This window comes from Oryzias latipes, chromosome 7 (genome assembly GCF_053564925.1).
Source record: "Oryzias latipes strain Hd-rR chromosome 7, Olatipes_Hd-rR_3.1".
In the NCBI taxonomy this organism is placed as follows: Eukaryota; Metazoa; Chordata; class Actinopteri; order Beloniformes; family Adrianichthyidae; genus Oryzias; species Oryzias latipes.
Genome location: NC_136243.1, coordinates 20,793,683 through 20,817,264, shown reverse-complemented (window position 1 = coordinate 20,817,264; position 23,582 = coordinate 20,793,683). Strand labels below are relative to the sequence as shown.

Genomic DNA, 23,582 nt, shown 5'->3' with positions numbered 1-23,582 from the left:
CGACCCGTCCCGGCTCCCAGGGGGGTGCCGCCTGCGCCCCGACGGTTCCCCGGTTCCACTGCCACGCCTGACCCGCCTGAGCTCGGCTCCACGCCTGACCCGCCTGAGCTCGGCTCCACGCCTGAGCTCGGCTCCACGCCTGACCCGCCTGAGCTCGGCTCCACGCCTGACCCGCCTGAGCTCGGCTCCACGCCTGACCCGCCTGAGCTCGGCTCCACGCCTGAGCTCGGCTCCACGCCTGACCCGCCTGAGCTCGGCTCCACGCCTGACCCGCCAGAGCTCGACTGCTGGCCCGACCCGGCAGAGCTCGACTGCTGGCCCGACCCGGCAGAGCCTGACTGCTGGCCCGACCCGCCAGAGCCTGACTGCTGGCCCGACCCGCCAGAGCCTGACTGCTGGCCCGACCCGCCAGAGCCTGACTGCTGGCCCGACCCGCCAGAGCCTGACTGCTGGCCCGACCCGCCAGAGCCTGACTGCTGGCCCGACCCGCCAGAGCCTGACTGCTGGCCCGACCCGCCAGAGCCTGACTGCTGGCCCGACCCGCCAGAGCCTGACTGCTGGCCCGACCCGCCAGAGCCTGACTGCTGGCCCGACCCGCCAGAGCCTGACTGCTGGCCCGACCCGCCAGAGCCTGACTGCTGGCCCGACCCGCCAGAGCCTGACTGCTGGCCCGACCCGCCAGAGCCTGACTGCTGGCCCGACCCGCCAGAGCCTGACTGCTGGCCCGACCCGCCAGAGCCTGACTGCTGGCCCGACCCGCCAGAGCCTGACTGCTGGCCCGACCCGCCAGAGCCTGACTGCTGGCCCGACCCGCCAGAGCCTGACTGCTGGCCCGACCCGCCAGAGCCTGACTGCTGGCCCGACCCGCCAGAGCCTGACTGCTGGCCCGACCCGCCAGAGCCTGACTGCTGGCCCGACCCGCCAGAGCCTGACGACGCCTCCGAGCCTGACGACGCCTCCGAGCCTGACGACGCCTCCGAGCCTGACGACGCCTCCGAGCCTGACGACGCCTCCGAGCCTGACGACGCCTCCGAGCCTGACGACGCCTCCGAGCCTGACGACGCCTCCGAGCCTGACGACGCCTCCGAGCCTGACGACGCCTCCAAGCCTGACGACGCCTCCAAGCCTGACGACTCCACGCGTCTCATGCCGGACCTGCCTCGCCGGACCGCTCGGCCCCCCGGCCGTCCTCCGGACCTGCCTCGCCGGACCGCTCGGCCCCCCGGCCGTCCTCCGGACCTGCCTCGCCGGACCGCTCGGCCCCCCGGCCGTCCTCCGGACCTGCCTCGCCGGACGGCGCGGACCCCCGGCCGTCCTCTGGACTCTTGTGTCCGTCGAGGTTTATCCTCCGGGCCCCCCCCTCATGTGACTTTTGGAACCTCGGAGCGGTTCCTTGAGGGGGGGGTACTGTCATGATTTGATTTTGTTGTCTTGTTTTTGGTCCTTGTTCTGTCTTGTTTCTGTTTCCTGTTTTATTTTGAAAGTCTCCTGTCTTGTCTGTTTTCTTGAGTTTTACTTCCTTTGGTCCCCATCAGCCCTGATCGTGTCCACCTGTGTCTTGTCTGCCCTGTCTGTATTTAAGTCTTGTCTCTGCCTTCCTCCTGTGTTGGTCCATTAGTTACCCCTGTTATGGTGTTCATGCCATGTTCCTCGTCCATGTTTCATGCCACGCCAAGTAAGTTTTTGTTTCCTTTGTCATCCTGCTCTGCAGCGCTTTTGTTTGTGGTTGTAATTAAAACCCACTAGCCCTGATCCTTGCCTCCTGCCTCTGCATCTGGGTCCAACCGGCTCTCGAGCCACCTCACCGTGACACTTATGAGAAGTAAAAAGTATCCAATTGTGAAAAACTAGGCCTGTTTAATATTTGATAAAGGATGAGTAATGTTTAAGGCTTCAAAGACATTTTTTTCAAATGTCCATTACGAATAACAAATATTAAAATCTTACCATTGAAAATTGAAAAGGTTTTGACTACATTATATTGTAATGGACGTAATGAAAAGTCGGAGACGGCAATTTCCAAATGAAAAGCCTTGAATGTAGCTTCAATGTTTGCTGTTGGCCGTCGACCATGTCAAACACAGCACAAAACGGAAGACTTGCCCTAAAGGCCCGTACACACCGGGACGAATTTCGCGCGTGATTTTCGCCGACGTTTAACGCCTCGTGACTAAACAAAGGGCACCAATGAGAGTGTGCACACCGACGCGAAAAAACGCCACGCGTCAAAGCATCAAAAAAAACAAAAAAACGCCTCGGGTTCGTTTTTTTTTTTTGACGCGTCGCGTCGAAATCTATTCGACCAATGAGAACGGCGCTTTTGCACACGTGTCTGGAGCTTCTGAAGTTACAGTAAAACACAACTTGGGGGCGCTCAAACACAAAACTGCCTTGCTGAGCACACATACCAGCGAAGAAGATAGACGCCGAGTTGCATCTACACAGCCGCGAAGAAATAATGACGGACATTCTAAAATATCCCCGAACCAAGCACCAGTTGGAGCTACTGGTGCATGAAATATTCATTTTTTCTTTGTTTGATTCTGACAAGCGTGTAAATACTAGCTCTCTTCTTCTGAGGGAAAAGCGAGTTTAAGAAGCGTAAAGTTGCGCAGCGCCACCTTGTGTACAGGAGTATTTCTGTTTACATTAAGCGCCATCTAATGTCAGGGAATGAAATTGCATGTTCACTCGGCTCATCGTCAGCGAAAATCGCCTGGATGTGAACACAAAAAACGTGGCGAAAAACGCTGGCGAATAACGCCTGGCGAATATTCGTCCCGGTGTGTACGGGCCTTAACGCTGTTTTATGTGTGAAATTATTGAAAACACAAAATAGGACATCAAGCAAAAGCGTCAGCAAATAGAGTTTCCTAAATGCAAAATTAGAGAAATGTACATAAAGGACTGGGTTGTTTCCATGTTGATATATTGCAGAATATTATAAAATAATGGTAAATGATGGTAATAATGGTAAAGCGCTTTTTACCTTCTTTCGAATTCAATTCAATTCAATTCAATTTTATTTGTATAGCCCAAAATCAAAACAACAGTCGTCTCGATGGGCTTCGAAGTAAAACATGAAATCAAAAGGATCACGAATACAAAGAGTTCAATAGAAAAATACTAAAATGAACTAACAAACTGACTAAGCTATACTGGCATCCCTGCCCTTAGACCCCCCTTCGCGGTAAGGAAAAACTCCCAAAAAAACCGGATTCCGGTAAAAACGAAGAAACCTCAGGGGTGCCCACATGAAGGAGGGATCCTCCCCCAGGACGGACAGGTGATTTACCAGAACTCTTAGAGAAGAATTAACTTATCTAAATCTACAACTACATATATATATATATATATATATATATATATATATAAAAGTCCAGCAGACGAGCTTCATCCAGCCGTGGTTGTGGGGACAGTCAAAGGCGCGAGTCGAGCCGGAGACAGGAACCACAGCCAGGTGTAGGAGCAGGAGCAGAGACGAGCCAGAGACGAGGTACACGGTCAGGAACAGGAGCACGGATGAAACAACTGGAGTCTGGAAGCACTCCCACTCCCCAGGAGGGGAGAGGAAAAGAGGGACAATACATGAATCGCACTGTACCAAACAGAGGCATGGAGAACTAAATGATAAATTATGATCAAGAATAGAGGAGAGGAAGGGTAGAAGTAAAAAAGGAAAGAGGACAGAACCCCAGTGCACCATAGATACCCCAGCTTCAACTTCTAGCAGCCTTTTAAAAGAAATAGTTATTATTAAGTTTAATTTAAACAAACTAACATTAAGTTAAATAATCTCTGAATACTAACTAGTCTGACAATAAGCCTGTCCAAATAGGAATGTTTTCAGTCTAACTTTGAATGTAGAAACTGAGTCGGCCTCTCCTCGAAGGCCCAAAACACTTTACAGTCACAGTCCCATTCACACACACACATTCACACACTGATGGCGGCTCCTTTGCCAAACACTGGCACCAGCCTCCCACCAGAGGCATGGTGGGGGTTCAGTGTCTTGCCCAAGGACACTTCGACACATGGGCGTGCAAGGCGAGAATCGAACCTGAAATCTTACGATCGTGGGTCGACCGCCCTACTGCTGCACCACGGCCGCCTTATAAAGAGTACATTAAAAAAAAGCTTGTGGAACTAATAAAAAATGAAATTGAATGTAAAAATAAATAGATAAACATACTAACAAATAAAACAGAGTCAGAGGAATTTAGCCAGTACAATCAATTCACAATTTACATCTTGCATGTACAGTCTGACATGTAACATTTATACACCCTCTTTGAGGTTTAAGGATATTTGATATCTATAGTCTCATATTTTCAAGTTATGTCATTTCTCAAGGGATTCCCAACGCTCACAGATAAACACACGTGGGTAAATAAAAATACATTTGAACATGTTAACACATACACATGTACAAACGTGCACACACGCATATGCATGCACACACACACACTGTCATTCATGTTTGTCTTTAAGTTTAGTAAACACAGTTTTAGACAACGTCATTGTTCTATTTAGTCAGCTTATTGTTAGACAGCAAAAATCAGTTTTTTTCTGAAATTAGTACGTATATGGCAGTGAAATACCATGTAGTAAAACTAGGCTGATCTTCACACTGCATAAATTCAGGCTGTGTACTCAAGCACATACAGACACGTAAATAACCCAGCGACAGTGATGGCAAAAGCAGCTGCTCAGCCAGGGTCAGAGCTTAACAGTGCAGTCACACTTTTATTTTTAAGCCAAAGTTTGTTTCACTTAAAGTAAAAAGAAATAGAATGACAGGAATTATGTGAACCCCTCACCCCAAAGCATTGGAAGACATACACCGCCAGATGATGTCCAGGATTCTCCAATAACATGATTTACTTGCTCTAATGTTGAAAAATGATCTACAGCTATTTCCGTTCCGTCAGTCATTGTGTGTATTTTTGGTTAAAGAGATGCAGGAAAGGTTAAGGCTTTGGGTCAGACTTGTGTTTTGGTGCCGCCCTTCTGTGACGATTTTGTTTCAAGTTCATTCTGACTTTAAATAATGTGCATGTTATAGCAGGAATAAACACTGAACTGCTTCTTTTGATTTACAATTTTCCACTTCTACCACATTTGATTTCAGTATATTCAACCAAAACAAAACCTGTTTCTGTTAATCTAAATAATCATTATTTTAAACATGTTTTTGTTTAAGAGATAAGACCATTTCACCATTTTTTTTTTCATTTGTTGTTTGCTTTGGTGCATTCATATGTCAGATGTCCCTGGTAATAAAAAAGATGCACCCACATTAGGTGGCTAATTCATGCTATCTTACTCAAGTCTTATGTACTTGTTCATTTTGACATTTTTCTCAACAGCTCTTTCAATGAATTTGAAGCTTATAAATTTACCTTCAAAACATTCTAAGAATTTGATAAGTTAGAAATGTGTTGCACAAAAAAAAGTAGGAATGTCAGCATTTCAAGTCTTTTATGCAAGTGATCATAGCAACTGAAGGGTTAGACTGTAATGTGGATAACTGCTAAACTTTAATTCTCCTTTTCTCTGTTTATTGTCAATAATTTAAAGACCTGTTGTACATTTTTACTTTGTCTTGTTAACCACTAAACCATTTTTGCACAGCATAGGCCTATAATAGATTAAATAACGCACTTGATATGTAAATATACAGTTTTTGACTGTCTTTTGTCACTCTTTTAAAAAGGGAGCATTCAGTTATTAAAAGAGTAAAAGCTTCACTCAATTGTCAATTGAGTGAACCATCTTGCTTTCACTCATGATCTGAGCTGGTTGGAGTTCAGAAATGCCTAAGAAAGAGTCTAGCGATTGAGCAATTGAGCACCTCTAGGGAGGTGCTCAATTGTTAAAATTTGAATTTTACCAAATTAAATGACATTGCATGGTTTCCTTTAAGGCTCAGTGTGCCTTATGCAGCTATTTATAAAGGAAATAAAGATAATTCTGTGCCATGACTTAATGTGCCTGTGACAGTCAGATTACATTGCAGTTGTATTGATCACCTTTCTCGTAATTAAATCAGCCAAGAAAGTCTGATCAGCCAAGGTTACATATCAAGGATGAAGACTTTAACATATGTCTAGTTCACTGCCTTGACAAATGGCCATTAAAAAGGTGTACTACACCTACAAATTTCCAAAAAAAATGGTGAACTGTTTAAGTCTTTAACTTTATATACTGCCAGGCAGGTGGTATACAACCTGGTGTCATATATTATAATCAATCCATTCAGATGTATTGGCAAAGATAAGTAAGAAAAATTATTCTGGTATAAGGCCACAGACTGATCCCAGTTGGACAGAAATCATCTCTGCATCCTCGACTCTTTGTTCACAAAGGGCGACAAATGAAAGTCCCTCTGGTCAAATTTTGCAGAAAAAGACAAACAAACAATCAACCATTAATTGTTTTTACATTTAACCAAATCTAAAATAGAATTTGCAACACACAAGACAAAATTCTATGGCATCCTTAGTTTGTGAATTTCACAAATGTAATGTACATAAGGGTTACAATAGGGATTTAAAGGGCAGTGACTGACCATGAATTTTTTCAGACAGTCAGTTACAGATGGATGGACTGTTACACTTCATTATAGCGCTTCAAATTATCCCCATGCTCTGGTTTTGCCATTGCAAAGCTGCAGGGAATACAGCTCATCTTCTGTTTAGCTCAGCACTTTAGGCAAGCCCTCAGACTGGATTTGTTTGCTCTTTGTCATATGTATTTATTTATGCCAGGCTGTCAAAGTTATCACTGCTGTCCATCCATCATTCTGAAAATTACATCAATTTTATAAACATTTCCCTTTTACACTCATTGATGATTTGATTAAAACAATCTTGCCAAAAACGAGTCACAGTAAATCCTGAACCATGTGCATCTTTGCTGCATGTCACTAAAAACCACTCCGGTTTGCTCTCTGCCTCCTGCCTGATGACAGCAGGGATAGGCGTCAGCCCACTCAAGGATGAGCAAAGAAAAAAATACAGATGACGCTTTGATTCAACTGTCAGAAAAAAAAAAAGAAAGAAAAAAAAGAGTTATACATTTAATATTTATTTAAGGGTGTGTAGTGTAAGGAAATGCTATTCTTCCATTAGAACACAGCAAATGAGCGGGTTCATTTACATTTTTGCCAAATGTGTAATCTAAACAATAGTTTATTTCACAAAGTTTTACTACTTAGTACTTTTACTAAGTCATAATTTTTAGAATAACTATTCCTGCTTTTCTATATGTTCCAACATGTTCTTACTAATCCTAATTTCTTTTTCATGATATTTTTATTCTTTATTGCAAGTTATTCAAGTCATAAACTGACCAATCAGATGCCTCAATAAAAGTATTTGGTGCCCGCTGGCCGACATGAGCCTGCTTTTAGTGAAAGTGGTGTGGACTTCCAACAAGCTCACTCCTGATTGGAGAGAGTGGTAAGAACGGCTAAGACTGTTCCAGAATAATCACTACTCACTGACATCGTCTGGCTGCAACATTGCAGCCTCCATATCACAAAACTGGCAACTAAATGGACTTAATTTCATTGGAGCAGGAAGTAAGCCATTTTCTAGGGGGTGATGTCACACTCACTTGGTCCACCTTTTTATATAAAGTCAGTGGTTATAAGTAATTCTTTCTTTACTGGTGACTTATTTTATTTTTTTACTTTTTTTTTTTACAAAGAAAGGTCATTGCCCCTCTGAGTTTCAGTTGTGCAAAACAGTACATTTCTGGTAAATAACAAATGTAGTAGTTTTTTTTTCCCCCAATAGCAGTCCATATAACTCCCACACAGCTTTTTTGTTTGAAAATAAGTTGTCCGGTGGAAAGGAGAAAAGTCACCTTTCAACTTATGGTTTACCATTTCATAGCGGCAAGAACAACAGATAGGTTTTTACTGAGAGCACAACCGGTTATTTTTTTAAGATACGTAAAAACAGTGACCAGATGGAACTTTTTTTTGTCCTAAAGATAACTTATACCCCCCGCCCTGCAACATTTCTTTTGAGTCAAGCTCAAATGTCATTTGAACATATAGTTAAACTGAGAAATGTGATTTCTTTATGTGTGGATATAAAGTCCCAATAGTATGCACTATATCTTGGCAGCACATTGCATTGCACTAATCCTGGTTCATTATCACCTTGTCTATGCCTGTCTTGTCCTCGCAATTCTGTTTGCATTCACAAAAGGAAAAACAAAATCATGCACATAAAACTGCACAACCTTGAACTCCAGAAATGAATGTCTTCTCTTATGGATTATTGTTACTTCTTGGAGTTTTTTGTTATTTTTTCACATAATTGTGTTCAAGGTGGATCTGTGAGTGGGATGGATAACAGCCTTCGCTAAAGATGTCAAATACAAACAAAAAAGTGTGTTGGAGTTTTAAAGTTCCACTTATCAATCTAACTACTGTTGGTGTTTCAGATATATTAAATGAAGCCAAGACAATTCACAAAGCCGGTGATCATGAATTACGCCTAGAAAAATGACATGGGTGGGTGGTTGATTTTATTAGTCAGCCTAGAAGAAATGCTTTTAGTAAAGCTGTATTTTACAACAGCATTTGTATGCATGTCTAAGCACTCCCACTGGAGCACATTTAATATATTTTCCTACACAATGTCACTGACCTAGTCCACCTACATTCAAGCTCAATCAGAGCATCTTTTAGATTTAAAGATTTATTCTCAACACACAAAAATAAAAAGGGCAGTACAACCTCAGATACAGTGTTACATTTTATTTCCACACTAACTTGAGAAAAGTTCAGTAAATTTATAGGAGTAATGTGTTAATAAAATAAGTCATTACTACAGTTTATTTTAATTAAATACAACTGTAATACAACTGCGCAAATGGAGCACAAAATATACGTAACTGTGATTATTTTGTTTTTATGTTGTCAAAATATAATGAAACACAACTAATCCTAATAGTTAACATTGGAACATAACTGATCCTGTACATTTAGGTTTTGATTTTCATAGATCTGGAAATTGTTCTTGAGACATTGGTGTTTATTTTCAACATTTCTGAATGTAGATTCTCCAGTACTTTTAAACAATTCAGGAGCTTGACCGGTGCTTCAAAAAGAAAGGAGAAAAAGAAAATTAAAAGTCTTTCCAGATTTATTTAAGTGTGATGCGGCAACATGACAGGGTGAAGGAGAGCACTTTAATGAGGCTAAGACTCTTTATTTACATGACAGTCTGCACGCTGAAGTTAAACACAGATTTTAACAGTCAGCGCCACGACGTTGGCCTTTTATCAGAGCGTTGTACAAATCACTCTGATCCATCAGGTCGCTAAACTAGAATCCATTGCTGTGAGGTTCCGCAGAACTTTGCTCCGCTTTGCCGTCAGCATTTTGGCTGATGCTCCATGCATAAGCCGCTGTGCAGATGCAGTGCTTCACACGTTCTTATCTGAGCTCACTACAAAGCAACGTGGCACAGAGTTTTGGTTCGGTACTCAACCTACGTTAAAAACGAAGTAATAAATAAATATTGTCCTAACAGCATTTTAAATCGACACAAATATCGCCAATTGAAATATTGCGATAACCAACCAATTTTTCTCTACACTCCTAATGAATATTCCTAGAACCTACATCCAAGGGTTTAAGTACATTCCAAGAAAGAACTTCACCAAATTTTTACAAAGATGTAAAAATTGAAATGCAAATTTGTTGTGATGGGTTGTTCAAAGCCCAATCCCCATAATATGTAGAAACCAGCTCTCTAATGTTGCAAGGATCCTGTTGATAAAAATTGCATGCACAGTAGATGCACATTTGTTATCACAATAAGTAAATAATAGTTTTTTGCTGGTTGTATCATTTTATCTCGTTTTTTTTTTTTTTTTTTTACTTATTTATTTTTTTAATCTGCCACACCTTAATTTCTGGCCCATGAAAATATTGTCTGATATTAAACTGGTCCGTCTTGCAAACAAAGTTGGGGACAGCTGTTTTAGAATCTATGAACAAATCTATGAACAAATCTTTAACACATTGGCTGAATAAAGAAGTCAAAGTGTGCCTGACGTTCAAACTCTGTCCTAATCTCAACAATCCAATACTCCTCTGTTAATGCCATACATATATCAATAACATTGAAAGTTATTTGATATTGGAGTGCATTCACTTTTTTAGTCCCTTAGTATACATTCCTGAGTTTTCTTACCAAAAAGTTCTTTTTTTTTCTTCTAAGCCTGAAGGCTCCCATTAGATACTGTTTTTGTGTCCTAATACACAAAGTATTCTCACATGAAAGTAAATCTATATCCAACCATGTCCACATTCTCCACTTCAAGAAACTTTTTTGTTCCAGCAATACATTACTGACCACTTCAAAGTAACCAGTACAGCCAGGAAAACCAAAAAGCCCCCGACAGTGTGCAGTGGCCAATAAGAGTGCATCTTTCTCATCAAAGGTAGCAAAAGGCTTTTCCTCCTTCTCCTCTATAGACATGATTAATTATGGGCTAAGCCTTTCACTCTTATTGGCTTGTCATTTCAAATGCCTTCTCTTTTACTACCTCCATCATATGGCACAGTCTGTATATATATGACATGGGTTATTTATTTCAAGTCAAATCATAAATAAAAAAAAGTGAAGGCATGTTCTATGAAAGTCGTGTTGCACAACAACTAAAACGTGTCTGCAACTTTACCAGCCACTGTCCGTCACAAGGACAGCTGCACACGCACGCTAAAGCAGAAATACTGTTACAGGGCAGACTGCAAAACCAAAGCATGAGATGAACACTTAAAAAGTAATTCAACTCCAAGACTAAAAAGCAAAGTACAAGATGCAAACATCAACATTAGAAATCAAATATGGTTCTGTCTCCAAGATTGTAAAAAAGGGATCCAAGGCATATAGATGGATCAATCTGAATTTTTCAAATTCAGAAAAATTAATTGCTGTTTGAATGTACTTCATACAGCCAACTTAGTTAAATCATAATCAGGGAAATGTGGGTCAGCTAAGGTTTTTTAATTTTCTTCAGGATAATGTGACACATAAGGATAGACAGGACTTTTCAATGAACCATTTAAGAAATTGACTCATTATTCGAGCACTTGAAATTGTGTGTATTTCCAGATTCCCGACCTTTTCCATCTCTGAATTCAGATGTAAAAAAAAAAAAAAAAGATGTGCTATTTTCTTGGGGGGAAAAAATAAGACAGAAAACTTTCCAATGTTACAAAGACCACTTTGTCCTTTGCTCAGTGAAGCCTTTGCTCCCACAGCGGTCCTGACCATCACTTGACTCAAAAATAAACTTGGCAGGGTGCAGTAGCTATTACATTTTTCCTCCAGCAATTATGACAGCATGCATGACAAAGCTCAACATCTAATGTTGAATTTTGGACGTGGGCCACCTAATTATTGCAGTAGCCAGGGTCATGCAGGATACCGGCAGCTATAGATATTGCAACGTGGGATCCTTAGACTTTGGAGAAGTTACATAGCGTAGGATAGAATACCAGTAAAATGACCTGGTGTGCAAATGTCTGGTCATTCTTATACCCTAACTAATTCAACAAATAAAATATACAAATACAATGCACACATGCTGCTTCTCACCCAGCAGTTCCCATAAAATCATTAGCACTTTCTCCAAAGATTCCAGGGAATTATGATTAATTTATAACATAAAATGCTGAAGGCAATCCTATTTGATTCCATGATTTGTGCTTCACTCTGGTGTTCTGCTGCAATTTTAAGAAGCGGCACAGAAACTGTGTATAATTAAATGGATAAATCAGATTAACTCTTAAGTTCTGGCAGCTTTTCAGTTAACCAGTAGATAAGAATTAAGTTTCTCCAATCCAGCAGTTCCCTTCAACACCAAACATGCATCATATTAAAACTAAGATTACAACACAGTTTTAATGTTAGTATTTTGCAATTAAATGTAGTTTTTAAAAGGACATTTTCTGCTTGGTAAAAAAAAAAAACAAAAAAAAAACTATTCAAGATGTTTGAGACAAAAGGTTGAAAATTCAGCTCATGAAGTCCTGTGTTGTAAAAACCTGGCGAAAACTACGGACATGGTAAATCCAATTAGGACATGTACTGACACAAGGCATGTCAAAGGAAACACATAATCACTGAAACTACAGAGCCCACGACAGGCAGTCATTCACTAACACTTCATGCTTATTTAAATAAATTGACCACGGATTCTTGAATAATAAAGCACTTTGTGGGTTTGGAGTTGTTTTTGATGCAAGATAAATCTAATATACAGGCGATTACATTCAGAAATGCTGCTCATGGTCCAATATAGCACTTTATATTCTTACCTTAAGAGGGTATGCCAGAGTTGACTGGAGATCATGGGTGTTCTGTCAAGTCCACAGCATTGCTGGTCAAACCTTCACTCATAATTGACTGTATTAGCACAACTCCAGTAGAATCCTGACTGGTGTGTACTACGAGCTTAGAAGCTGCTTCATGCAGTCCACAAACCAGGAGATTCGCTCGCAGTTCTGCAACAGACCAACAGCTGTGCTCAGGGACATCCGAGAGGCAGCGGAGAGAGGCAGACGTGCAGTTGCTGGTTACAGCTCTCTTTCTGAATCTCCTTCTCTTGTCTCTTCTTCTCTCCGTCTGCCGCTCCCACTCTCCCTTCTCGGCTGCTCCACTCTCCCTCTCCTCCTAAATCTCCTTCTTGCACATGCATTCTCCACACCGCATGTCCTTCCTCTAACACAATCGCACACAGGCAGACACCTCTGTCAGCCTTTGTGCCCCACACGTTTTCCATACTCTTACAAGTTTTTTATGTGTCCGAGTGTTATTTTATAGCACAACATCCACGTCATGCCTGTATTCATTTTAAATGTCGGGGCTTGGATCGTATACTTAAAAGACACAAGTTAGTGAAAGAGGAAAAAAATGAAGAAGTCAGTGAGGTGAGAGGTAAAATTGAAATCTGCTTGTGTGCACTTCTGCAGGGTGGAGTTGGAAAAAGGCACTGCTTTGGACTTTGAAGGGCAACAAAAATCAAAACATCACAGGTAATCTTTTTTATCAAGGTTATTTTTTGGTTACAGATAAGACTTCCTGTGTGTGCATCCTCCATAGCTTGTAAGGGTTCAGTGTGATAATGCAATAGGAAGATTTTTGGCAGCATTATAGCAACAGAAAAAAAATCCCTACAGTATACCTTGATTATATGATGTGTTAATTGATAAATGAGTAAGCATAATACCTCAAAGCAAAAATTGTGTTCTGTTCTTTTTAAAGTTTTTGTTTAAATATATATGTAAATGTGAGCCATTATTCACAGGAGGCTTTTCTGAAGTCTTGCAGGATTTCTGGGATGCTCACAATTATATACTGTACATCTATCATCTTTCCTGCAATATTGTGTTGCGTTTGTTTCTAACAATGAGCAGATGGCTCTGAACACAATACCTTTACGTGAAGGATCAGTAAACAGACAGCAGCCACCAAACCACACTGGTAAAAAGGCTGCCAGCTCACTGGCTTCTATAACACAATAACACTATGAAGCAACAATGTTTTTTTGTTAAATAATTTTATTTTTCCTCCCTAACGGATGTTATTTAAATCAAAGGTACTTTTTTTGGAATTTCTTACAGTAAATAAATATGAAAGCTTTGATTTTTCTTCTTTTTCAATGTCTTTGTTTCGAACGCAAACACAAATAGGTTTACCTTTGCAGGTAATTGGTTCCAGTTAGTTAAGTACTTTTTTATCTTTATGCAAAAGATGGAAAAGTAACAATGAGCCCAGTAAGCTACAACTAAGCAACAGACATCAAATCCCAGTTTAAAGAAGTACAATTTTAGCATGAACATTCAGGTACTTTTTGAGTAATAATGGGGTGGTGAGGGGCTGCTACAATCATTTTGGACCATTTTGGTAGAAAGTGGACGTATTATTTGATAATGAGTGAGCCGTCAACTGTGATAAAAATCTGTACGGTACGGTGCATGTTAAGTACTCAGGTATAATTAATTATGTATTGGATTAATTTGTGTCCAAATAGTTTTTTCTGGTAGAAGGTTGGCTGGCCCCAGTGTTCGGCAGAGGAGCCGCCATCAGTGTGTGAATGTGTGTGGGAATGGGTGAATGGGACTGACTGTAAAGTGCTTTGGGCCTTCGAGGAAGGTAGAAAAGTGATATACAAGTATACGCCATTACCCAAAAGTCATCAAAAAACTGTGGCTGAATTCCCCGTCTTTGGGGCTTACTGGGCACAGATCAATCAGCTTTGTAAGGCACACACAGCACATTAATGTCAAAGGTCACCAATATCAAACTGATAAAAACAAATTGTATTATTTTTTGTTGCAGGATTCATTGCTTGAAAAAGCTCAGGTTTTTTTTGATGATTGTATATTTACCATTGGAAAAAAGCTGGAGGGTGTTCATGCAATTAATTTTTTTTTCCCAATCTGCTGTTGTGTTTGGCCGTTAAACCTTTTTTTGTGAGTCCAGTTTGCCAACTTTCGTTTGTGTTCTTCCCTTTGGCCACATATCTCTGATTTTCTTCAGGGTTGCTCCTCAATTGAAGATTAAATAAGAATTTGAAATTGGCGTGGTATTTTTGTGGCAGAGGAGAAGTTAATGGAGCTTGTTAACTGACGCCCTCTCAACTATATTTTATTCAAAAACATCCAAATCAGAGCCTATAAAGAGCCTAAAAAATCTATGTAACTGGATTTATAGTAAAACTAGTTGAAGTGTTTGAGTGTCTGTTTAGAGGCTATAAATAGGTGAGAATGACTAGCAAGCCCCAGCCATAACCACATCATGCATCTTGATGTATTTGTGTATCAAGAAACTACATCAATTAATATATTAATGTCACCAACACTAAAATATACAACTTAAACCAGTCTAACTTGTCACTTATTTTATTTTTTACTACACCAGACATAATAGAAAATTATTTTCTTACAGTATGTTGAGGTTTTCATGAAATTATTGTGTACATATACATGATGCATGCCATTAGCAATAGCTTTTACTGTGACTCAGTATGATTCTGAATATAAATGTAATGTAATCTACGAGAAATGTAAGAGAATTATATCTAATTAATCCTCAAATACATCAATTCCTTAAGTATTGTCTTTAAGAGTCATCAGGAACCGTTAGAGAAGGATAGAATATGGCAGGAAACCAGGCATGATGGCAGGATCTCAGATTCGTTGATAAATAAAAACATAAACAAACTGAAAAATGAGGGAGAACCAAAGAGTGTGATATAGCCGATTTCCTGACAAGGATGAACTGAAAATGTCACCCCAACCTATCATAATCATCTTAATTTAAAACAGCTGTGGATAGTTCACTTGAACCTGGTGTGGCTGTGATAGGGAGAAACGTTACCACCTGAAGAGAAAACATGGCATAAATCAAAACTATAACTGAAATCAAACAAAAAGGCTAAATCGCATAATTGTGGATAAAAACACCCAAAATGCATGGTTATGTTCAACATGGTTGGACTTTTGGATTTTAATATCCTTTATTTAGTTAGTTTTTATTTACAACCATATTTTATAAAACAGCAGGGAATTGATTTAGCTCTATCTCACAACTTCTGCCACTAGCTGATACTCAGATAACACCATGTGGACTATTCAACACATTAACACTGTTAAGCCCACTGCATCAAATAATTGACAGATTTGATTTTTTGATTAGAAATGGTTTATTTCAAGCAATCAAAAATAATGCACAAAACAATACAATCACCAATTATACATTCATACAAAGATGTATCAAACTTGGGATAATTAGACATTAAATTAATGATTGCTTGAAAGGGAGTGGAAGGAAGCAAACTTAAATAATCCCACCCCTGTTCTACCGTAACCATTTTATTACATGATTTATCATTATTCGGTTCATAACTTTTATTAAATAAATAAATAAATAACAATAGATGAGTTGTTCTCACCATATAATTTTAGAAAAGCCCTTCGACTGCCCCTAGTGAAATGATAATCCACTACAGAGAACATGGACCAAGTTATTTACAATGGGTTTTTAAGGAAAGTTTTGACCCTGCTAATGAGATGAGGGGTCATAGAAATGCCCGTATCAAATATGATACAAATGGTTATACTTGGTTAAGATATCTTATCATCAAAGCTAAGTTAAAAATGTAGAAGAAGGACAGGCTATAGTATGTATATACAAATGTCCCAAGAATAAATGTGCAAACCTCCCTAGAACAAGACAGTGAAGAATCAAATAGCAAATGCATTGGTCTGATCAGCAAAGACATGTTTCATTTTAACTGGAGGTATAAGTACATAAGCCATGGATGAAGTGTGTCATTTGAAATATTTCAAGAAACAAAGTAGTGTTTTTTAAGGTCACATTAAGGCTTTTTGAAGCAAGTCGGAACATAATCACCTGTGGAAAAAAAAAAAAATTTTCCTTAGGTGGTCGCTATACATTAATTGCATCTCTATACAATCCTTTTAGGATAAATAATTCAGCAGTATCTTCTTCATTATAATGAGCCATCAATACAGTCAGCAGGAACCCTTGTGGTGGTGAATCTATATGAAGGTCCATTTCATCGAGTGTAGATCAGCATATGTGATTTTTTTATTTTTTTTTTTTATATTTGTCACCAAGTTTCTTTTTTCCCCAAAACTTTGTTTTCTTTCTTTTCCTTCACTGAAATCTTCATTTTAGTTTGATATCAGCTCTGTGTTACTCCTCTTTGTGGATCTTTCAATGGGTTTAAAGGGTTTTATTATCATATGTACAGTAATGAAACAGGTTTCCCTGTACAATGAGATGCTTACTTTGTTGTTCGCTCTGAATGCCATTTGGTTAAAGATTAGATAAAAGATAGGGCAGGATATTTACAGGATATCTGAAACATTCACATCAAATATAAAGTTTAACTATGCAATAAATGAAAAAAACCTATGATGGGCTGCCTGTCATATTCTCTTTGTTTTGTTCAAGTGTTGGTAAAAACTCAGTGTTTTTTATCACATGAAAGCAAGGAAAAGGAAGGGATGACCCCAGAAATAGTGGGTAGAAAAGAATAGCATTAGATTTCAGTTTGCCTTATAAAATAACAAAATCAACCCCAAAATAACCCCCCACCTCTTGCATTGCCAAACTGGCAGGAGTTTAAAACAGCAGGTGCCTTTCCTTGGACAGTCAGGCATCACTTATAAGAAAACATAAGCAACAGGAAAGTTGACTTTATACAAATTCTAATACTGGCAGCTGCGATTTTACAGATCAGCGCTCATACAAAAGAGCATTAAAAGTTATAAATGTTCAAAATATATATTTCCATAATTCTAGCAATGCATTTAGCCATAATAATTCTTCATCTGGGCCCTTGTAGCAGTACTTATCCTCATTATAGGTCAAGACTTCACTTACTAGTTTTATTACTTCAACCTGGCTCACATTAAATGTACTTAGCTGTTGACGCAGATGTATTAATTACAAAGTTATAAATAATGTCCAAATTAGCAAAATGCTTGCACGACCAAAATCTTTAAGAAAAAAACGAAAATGGACTTGTTCGGTTTGATGGCTGGTTGTATCGTTTTAGAACTTGTGTGTTTCAGGTAATTTAATTAATTTTTCTTAATACACATTGTGTATTAAGGAAAATTAAAAAGGACTCCTGAGTTAAAGCTAAAAGCTTTGATGAATCACTGATTGACGTCTCTATTTACAAGTCTACCCCATCTGTAGAGCTGATCAACAGACTCAGCATGATGAAGAGAAGAATACTCAGCACCAGACGTGTCCTAAAGAGCACCATGACATTCCCCAACATCAGAGCGGACCCCCTCTGTTGATGGATGGTTTGTACAGAATTTCCATCAAAGGATGAATAGCTAGTTAAAAATACATTAATATTTTTGGAAGACATATAAGCAACTACATGAAAATGTTGTAAGATAATCATGCTTTAACCAACAGGAATAATTACGATCCTTTAACAAATTTATATAATTCAATAAGGGAATTCTGTCAACTGATTGTTTTCAAGTTATTTTGTTTTTTTATTTTATTTAACTGCCCTTATGGAGGCTTGTATAGTTGATGAGATGCATTTTAATTTGCTCTTACCCTATTTAGGACATGACAGCACAGCAGGAGTTTGGATGCTTTATGCAAACTTGGGTTTCATCACAAAAGTCAAGGCTGTTTGTTGCTCAAAACTGTTTTCTATAAACAGCAGACGGCAGAGAAAATGCAAATCCCAAAGCAAGTTAGTCAGAAAACAGATTAAAGTTAGGCAACAGTGTATACAAGCAAGACATTTTTTTGTCCAAACCAACAAGATTTCTGTTGTTTTTTTCTCAAATCTGGTGTTTCTACTGTGTTTCTTTTTAGTTAACATCTGTCTGTACATTGAGTTAAAAATCTTTTCTTTTCTTTTTAATTGAACATATGGGAACAATATCTATAAAGTATTCATTCATTCCTAGAGGCTCAAAAACCTTACTAAAGAGGGTAAAAATGCACGCAAAAGATTCTTTGGTCTCCTCAGAGAAATGCTTAAATGCAACATGCAACTGTAGAGTTGGAGCATGATTAATCAATGATTGCAAGCGTAAACATGTACGCAAAGTTCACAGTGTGAGTAAAGACAAGTGGCTTGTACTCAACCGCATTGTAATAGCAGGTGCAAACAGACACACTTTTACCCACGAATGGCTGAACTCATTGTTTTGAGGAGAAGACGTTGAGACAACAAAAGGTGACAGAAAGGGCACATCTGTTCTTGTCACGTAAAATTCTCTGCAACGTCAAATGCAAAGACGGATAACCTAAGAGCTAATATGGGACCAGTCATGTTAATTAAACATCATGACATTGTTCTGTTTAGGTATTTTTCTCTTTAAGTTGATGTCACATTTTAATCTTGGATGTTATTTTGGTGCACAGATCACACCTTTCTTCTGTCTATCCAGCGTTGGTCTCTGAGCTCTGGGTAGCTGATGAGAGCCCTGACCTTCCGCTGTACCCCATCTTTGATCTCTCCTCTGAGGGTGTTGTTGTCCATCGTCAGCACGGACGCAGGTTTACCACCTGCTTAATGTGTGATGCAAAAGCTCAAGAGTCCTTCTCCAAAAGTTTGTGCCATAGACAAAAAGCATAGACCTTGTGTTTTAGGTTTCAAACCACCCCAAAAAGGCTCAAATTAAATAAAAAATAATTGTGTTCAGTCTTCATGTTCATTTTATGAGTAATTCATTGTTTACACTACCCTTCTGTCAATCCTGGAACTGAAGGATTGCACTGCTTCGTAGCTCATCTGTGTACCTCCTAGTTCCTCCTTTTTCTCTTCTTACTCCGAGGCTCAGAAATAAGAGTTTTTTTTGTAGAGATTCTTTTTTCACCCCCCGAAATCTTAGTTTTGAACAAAGCCTTACCTCTGAAAAAGTTCCCAGATAAAAGTATTGCCAGCTTGTGCCAGTGGTCTTTGGCTCGGTTCAGAAATTCCTTTAAAAAGAAATTAACTCATTTTGATCATCTAGAATGCTTCGAGGCTCTTTAAAATGTCCGGGCAAAGTGCCTAAAATGGTAAATCAAAGATTGAGGGAATGCTGCCATTTTACTTTTAGACCAATTTAATCCATTTGTTGATTTAAGGGCATATTCATTTCATCTTTTGAATTAGAAAAATGAAAAAAATAAGACCAAAGTAAAGGATCATTGGCACGTTAGCTCGTGTGAAGTGGATGGTTTTCATCCAAAACAACATTCCATATTGATAGCCTCCTTATGCCTACATTGGTTGGTTTAATGAGGCCAAACACCCACTATCAATACCATTTTAAAAGTTTGTATTTTATCATTTACACCTTTAAACTAAAACCATACGTCATTTATGAAAAATATATAGATGAAAACAACTTTGCACTCTCCTATCTAGTAACATAATGCTTATATATATTATCCTATGATATGCTGTATTATGTGACAAAATATATATTTGAAAAATAGTGAAAGTCTGCAAAAACACTGTCTCTTGAAAACTTTTTCAACTGTCCAATTGTACAAAACCACAGCAAATACATGGATAAACAAACCACCCAGAACAAGCTAAAACAGTAAGCTATGTGTATTTTTGTTCAGGTTTGATAATGCATGCACATGTTTGCTTAACAATGCTTTGTAGGTTTTCATTTTAAAGTCTACCTCATGTTTGCCTTTTCTAATTTATCTTTTTTTTCCATTTACAAGGCACTTTTGATGCCACATAAACACTAGGAGTCAGGAGTCAGTCAAAAGAGTCACATTTTGTAACTTAAGTTAATTTGGAATTTAGAAGGCAGGAAAAAGTGTTTCAAGTAGTAGCATCTTGTCACAAGGGTACAAATTGAAATGTGTAAATGCAGAATTATGCAAAATAATTAACATAATGATGGAGTAAAGTGTGTGTGTGTTTGGGTTGAGATTTTTTTCTTTTAGCAGGGAAGCCCCCTGTGGGAGCACTTTATTCCAGTGCCTTGTCAAAACAACCCTTAACAAGCTTGGAGCTGGTCTGTCGATAAAAGCGCAACACTCATCAGCGACATGTGATGTCAGGGGACTTTTCCTACAAATGAGAGATTTTGTGTTGTGATCAATTATAGCTGACAAATAGTGCAACTCAAGAAAGACTATTTCTTTGCGGGTCGACCGCTTACAAAGAATAACCATTTACAATAAGAGAAGTATTTTTAATACCGCTCATGTAATGTCATAATAATAATGTCAGAATATTGACTGCCACTGCCAGGCTGCTCAGAGCTGCACGTCACAAATTCATAATAGACTTTCCCATTGGTTTTATCTCCATAGCAACCATTTTAGATGTTGGTGCCCTGGTTTACGAACAGGTTTAGGTCATTTTCAGAAGAATCTGCAAAAGTTAACTTTAGGAATTCCTTGGCAACAAAGGCTTTTTTACTTACAGCCACATTCATAATGCATTCATATCACGTCATAATGTTTCATTCAGCTTGAGCCATCAATTTGTGCGTTCAATTTTGACAATACTCCTGTAAGAAATGTGCGAGCAACAGGGGAACGCCACCTTGGCGAGCTTGCCATGCCAACACTGTTCAAAATCTTCAACTTTCAACTCCAACATTCACAGTAGCTTCCCAGAGATGCTTGATGAGTTAGGTGGTGATAGATCAAAATCTTGTAACCTTTGGGCCTAAAGATGATTTTTTTAGAAAATTTAAGATGGCAGTATCTTCCAAATGTCAACACAACTTTGGTGGGGGTATAGACCTAAGATGGCAGCATATTTGTGAAATTTGGTGAAAGCCGCTCCAACAAAAGCTTTCCTGTTCCATCTTGTGGGATATTTTGATAATCAACAAATTTCACATTTTGACATAAAGTGTTGAATTTGCCATAGGTCCTGTGGCCATCCCATAATAATTTCAACAGTTCCTTTGTAGATCTCCTACGCGTGTTATGATTTTGTTACTTGAACTATACTTTTGAACTTTATTTTTGAACCTCATAAGAGATTTTGGTTCCTTTCATTCTTTTGACAGACTCCATTGTAATGTCATCACTCCCTGCCTCAGTCAGACTGATTGAAAAAAAAAAAACAACGGAAAATGTCACCAAACGTACCTCATCGCAATAAAGGTGCAATTTGTCTTTTTGTAATTGGTAATCAGGCACTATTCCAGGTCTGTTTCTGCACTCCTTCCAGCTCTCTGTGTATCTGTACTTGCACACATCTTTTTACTTTTTTGTACTTGTTTTTTTTTATTACCTTTCTGGTGTATTTACTTCTTGATCTTCTTATTCTAACCTGTGATTCCTTTTTGTCGCCTCAATCTAAACTGTGACTCTGAGGACCTTGTAAGAATACCAATATGCTTCAATGTGAGTTGATGTATGCATGACAAATAAAAATAGAATAAAAACCTTGAACCTTGAAACCATTATTTTCTTTTTTCTTTTCTTTTTTTGTTTTTGGGGGGGGGGGGGGGGGGGTCATTTACTATGTTGAAAATTCATTTTCACTGGATAGTAGGTGCGTGGACATTTTGGTGAGTTTTCGAGTATGTGGTGGGGGTCAAATTTTGGTTCAAATGCAGAGTAAGAAAGAAGAATTGCAAAAATAATATGGTTCTTGCAGTCAGGACTGCTGCAGGCCAGAACTAATCTAGTGAATTGCTGAGCAGGAACAAGTCTGTCTCTTTTCATCAATATATTAATCCAAACTGTAGTGCAGCAATGTCAGAAGATATTTAATAAGCACAATTAAAACAAACTAAAGCTCTTTGTATTTCAGTGTAGTTTAAGGTAAAACTATTTCAGAAAAAAACACAAATTTTAGCTTTTTTTTTCCTCTTTAGTTGTCTTTTAGCTTCTCCCTAATTGCAAGGTTTGACCAATCAAAAGTCATCTGCAAAAGTTTTCATTGGCACCTAAACTGTCTGAAAACCTGGTATTTTAAAACAAGAACATCTTGATGATATTCAAAGGCAGCACTCACTGGTTACAAAACATAATAATCGATCTAACGTGCAGTCTTTTGTTCTGAAGCAAACTGCCTTCTCAAATGTTTCTGTCCAGAAAAAATGATTTTAGGCTTTTGTTAAATCCAGTGAATCTGTGTTAAGTAAAAGGTTTGTGTCCTAAAGGCTTACAGATTTTCATCTCATTCATTTTCAATCCTCTCTTCTTTCCAAAACATTTTGAAGTTATTTATCTGTTGTTTTCGAGTGGTTGAACCACTCAACACAGAGCTAATAACAATCTGAGTATTTCCTTTTGTGATGACACCAAAGGCAAGGTTTGGAAAAACAAAAACAGAAAAATGTCTTAATTGCTGCTCAAAACCATTTTTAAAAACCTAACAGATGTATCCATCTGACACTATTTCTTCGTAACAGCCCAGTGAGAGGTTACTTGGGAGTTGAGAGTTCAAGTCATCACTTATGCTTAGTTTCCCATGTGTCTCTACCCTTTTGTGTGCTTTAATTTTCCAGACCCCATGAAGCTTTACCCACACTCACATCCCATCTCTATGTCTGCACTTCTGCGGTTTTCACATAGAACACAAGTATTAAGGGGAAATGAACTTAGACACAGACAAATATTGATTTTGCCCTGCAGTGAACACAGAAGAAACAGCAGTGCTGAGCTTAAAAAATAATGTAGAAGAACAGAAAAATACCAAAACATGTGTAAACATAGTTTATCCTCGTAAACAACATTCAAAGTTTTCCCTTGATCAGCTTTATTGTGCTCCATTAAATCAAATTCACTTCTTTGGCTGACATAACCCTTCAGAGAGACGCCTACTGTCATAATCAGTCTTTTTCAAGAAAAAAAAAAGTTTCAATTATGGTGTGTTGTATCTTGTTTTCTATATTTGTATCCATTTCTTCTCTTCTTTCCTATCAAACTTACAGATGTGGGTTTTTGGCAGACTGGATTTTTTATTCAGAAGTTTTTTTTAACCATTTTTCTCTAATCCTTGAGATTCATATTGTAATTAACTAAACAAGCAGATAATATTGTAAAATTCAA

General features: G+C 38.8%; 1 protein-coding gene across 2 annotated transcripts in view; it reads right to left on the bottom strand.

Moving 5' to 3' along the window:
• Positions 1–23,582, bottom strand: part of opn7b (opsin 7, group member b) — a 108,673-nt gene that overhangs the window by 68,088 nt on the left and 17,003 nt on the right. The window contains exon 1 of one of the 2 annotated variants that reach the window (XM_004070754.5): positions 12,353–12,490. The exons of the other annotated variant lie outside the window; for it this stretch is intronic. The gene's annotated coding sequence lies outside the window, so the exon portion shown is untranslated. Of the gene's footprint in view, positions 1–12,352; positions 12,491–23,582 lie in introns of those variants that run through there. 2 annotated transcript variants of the gene reach the window in all.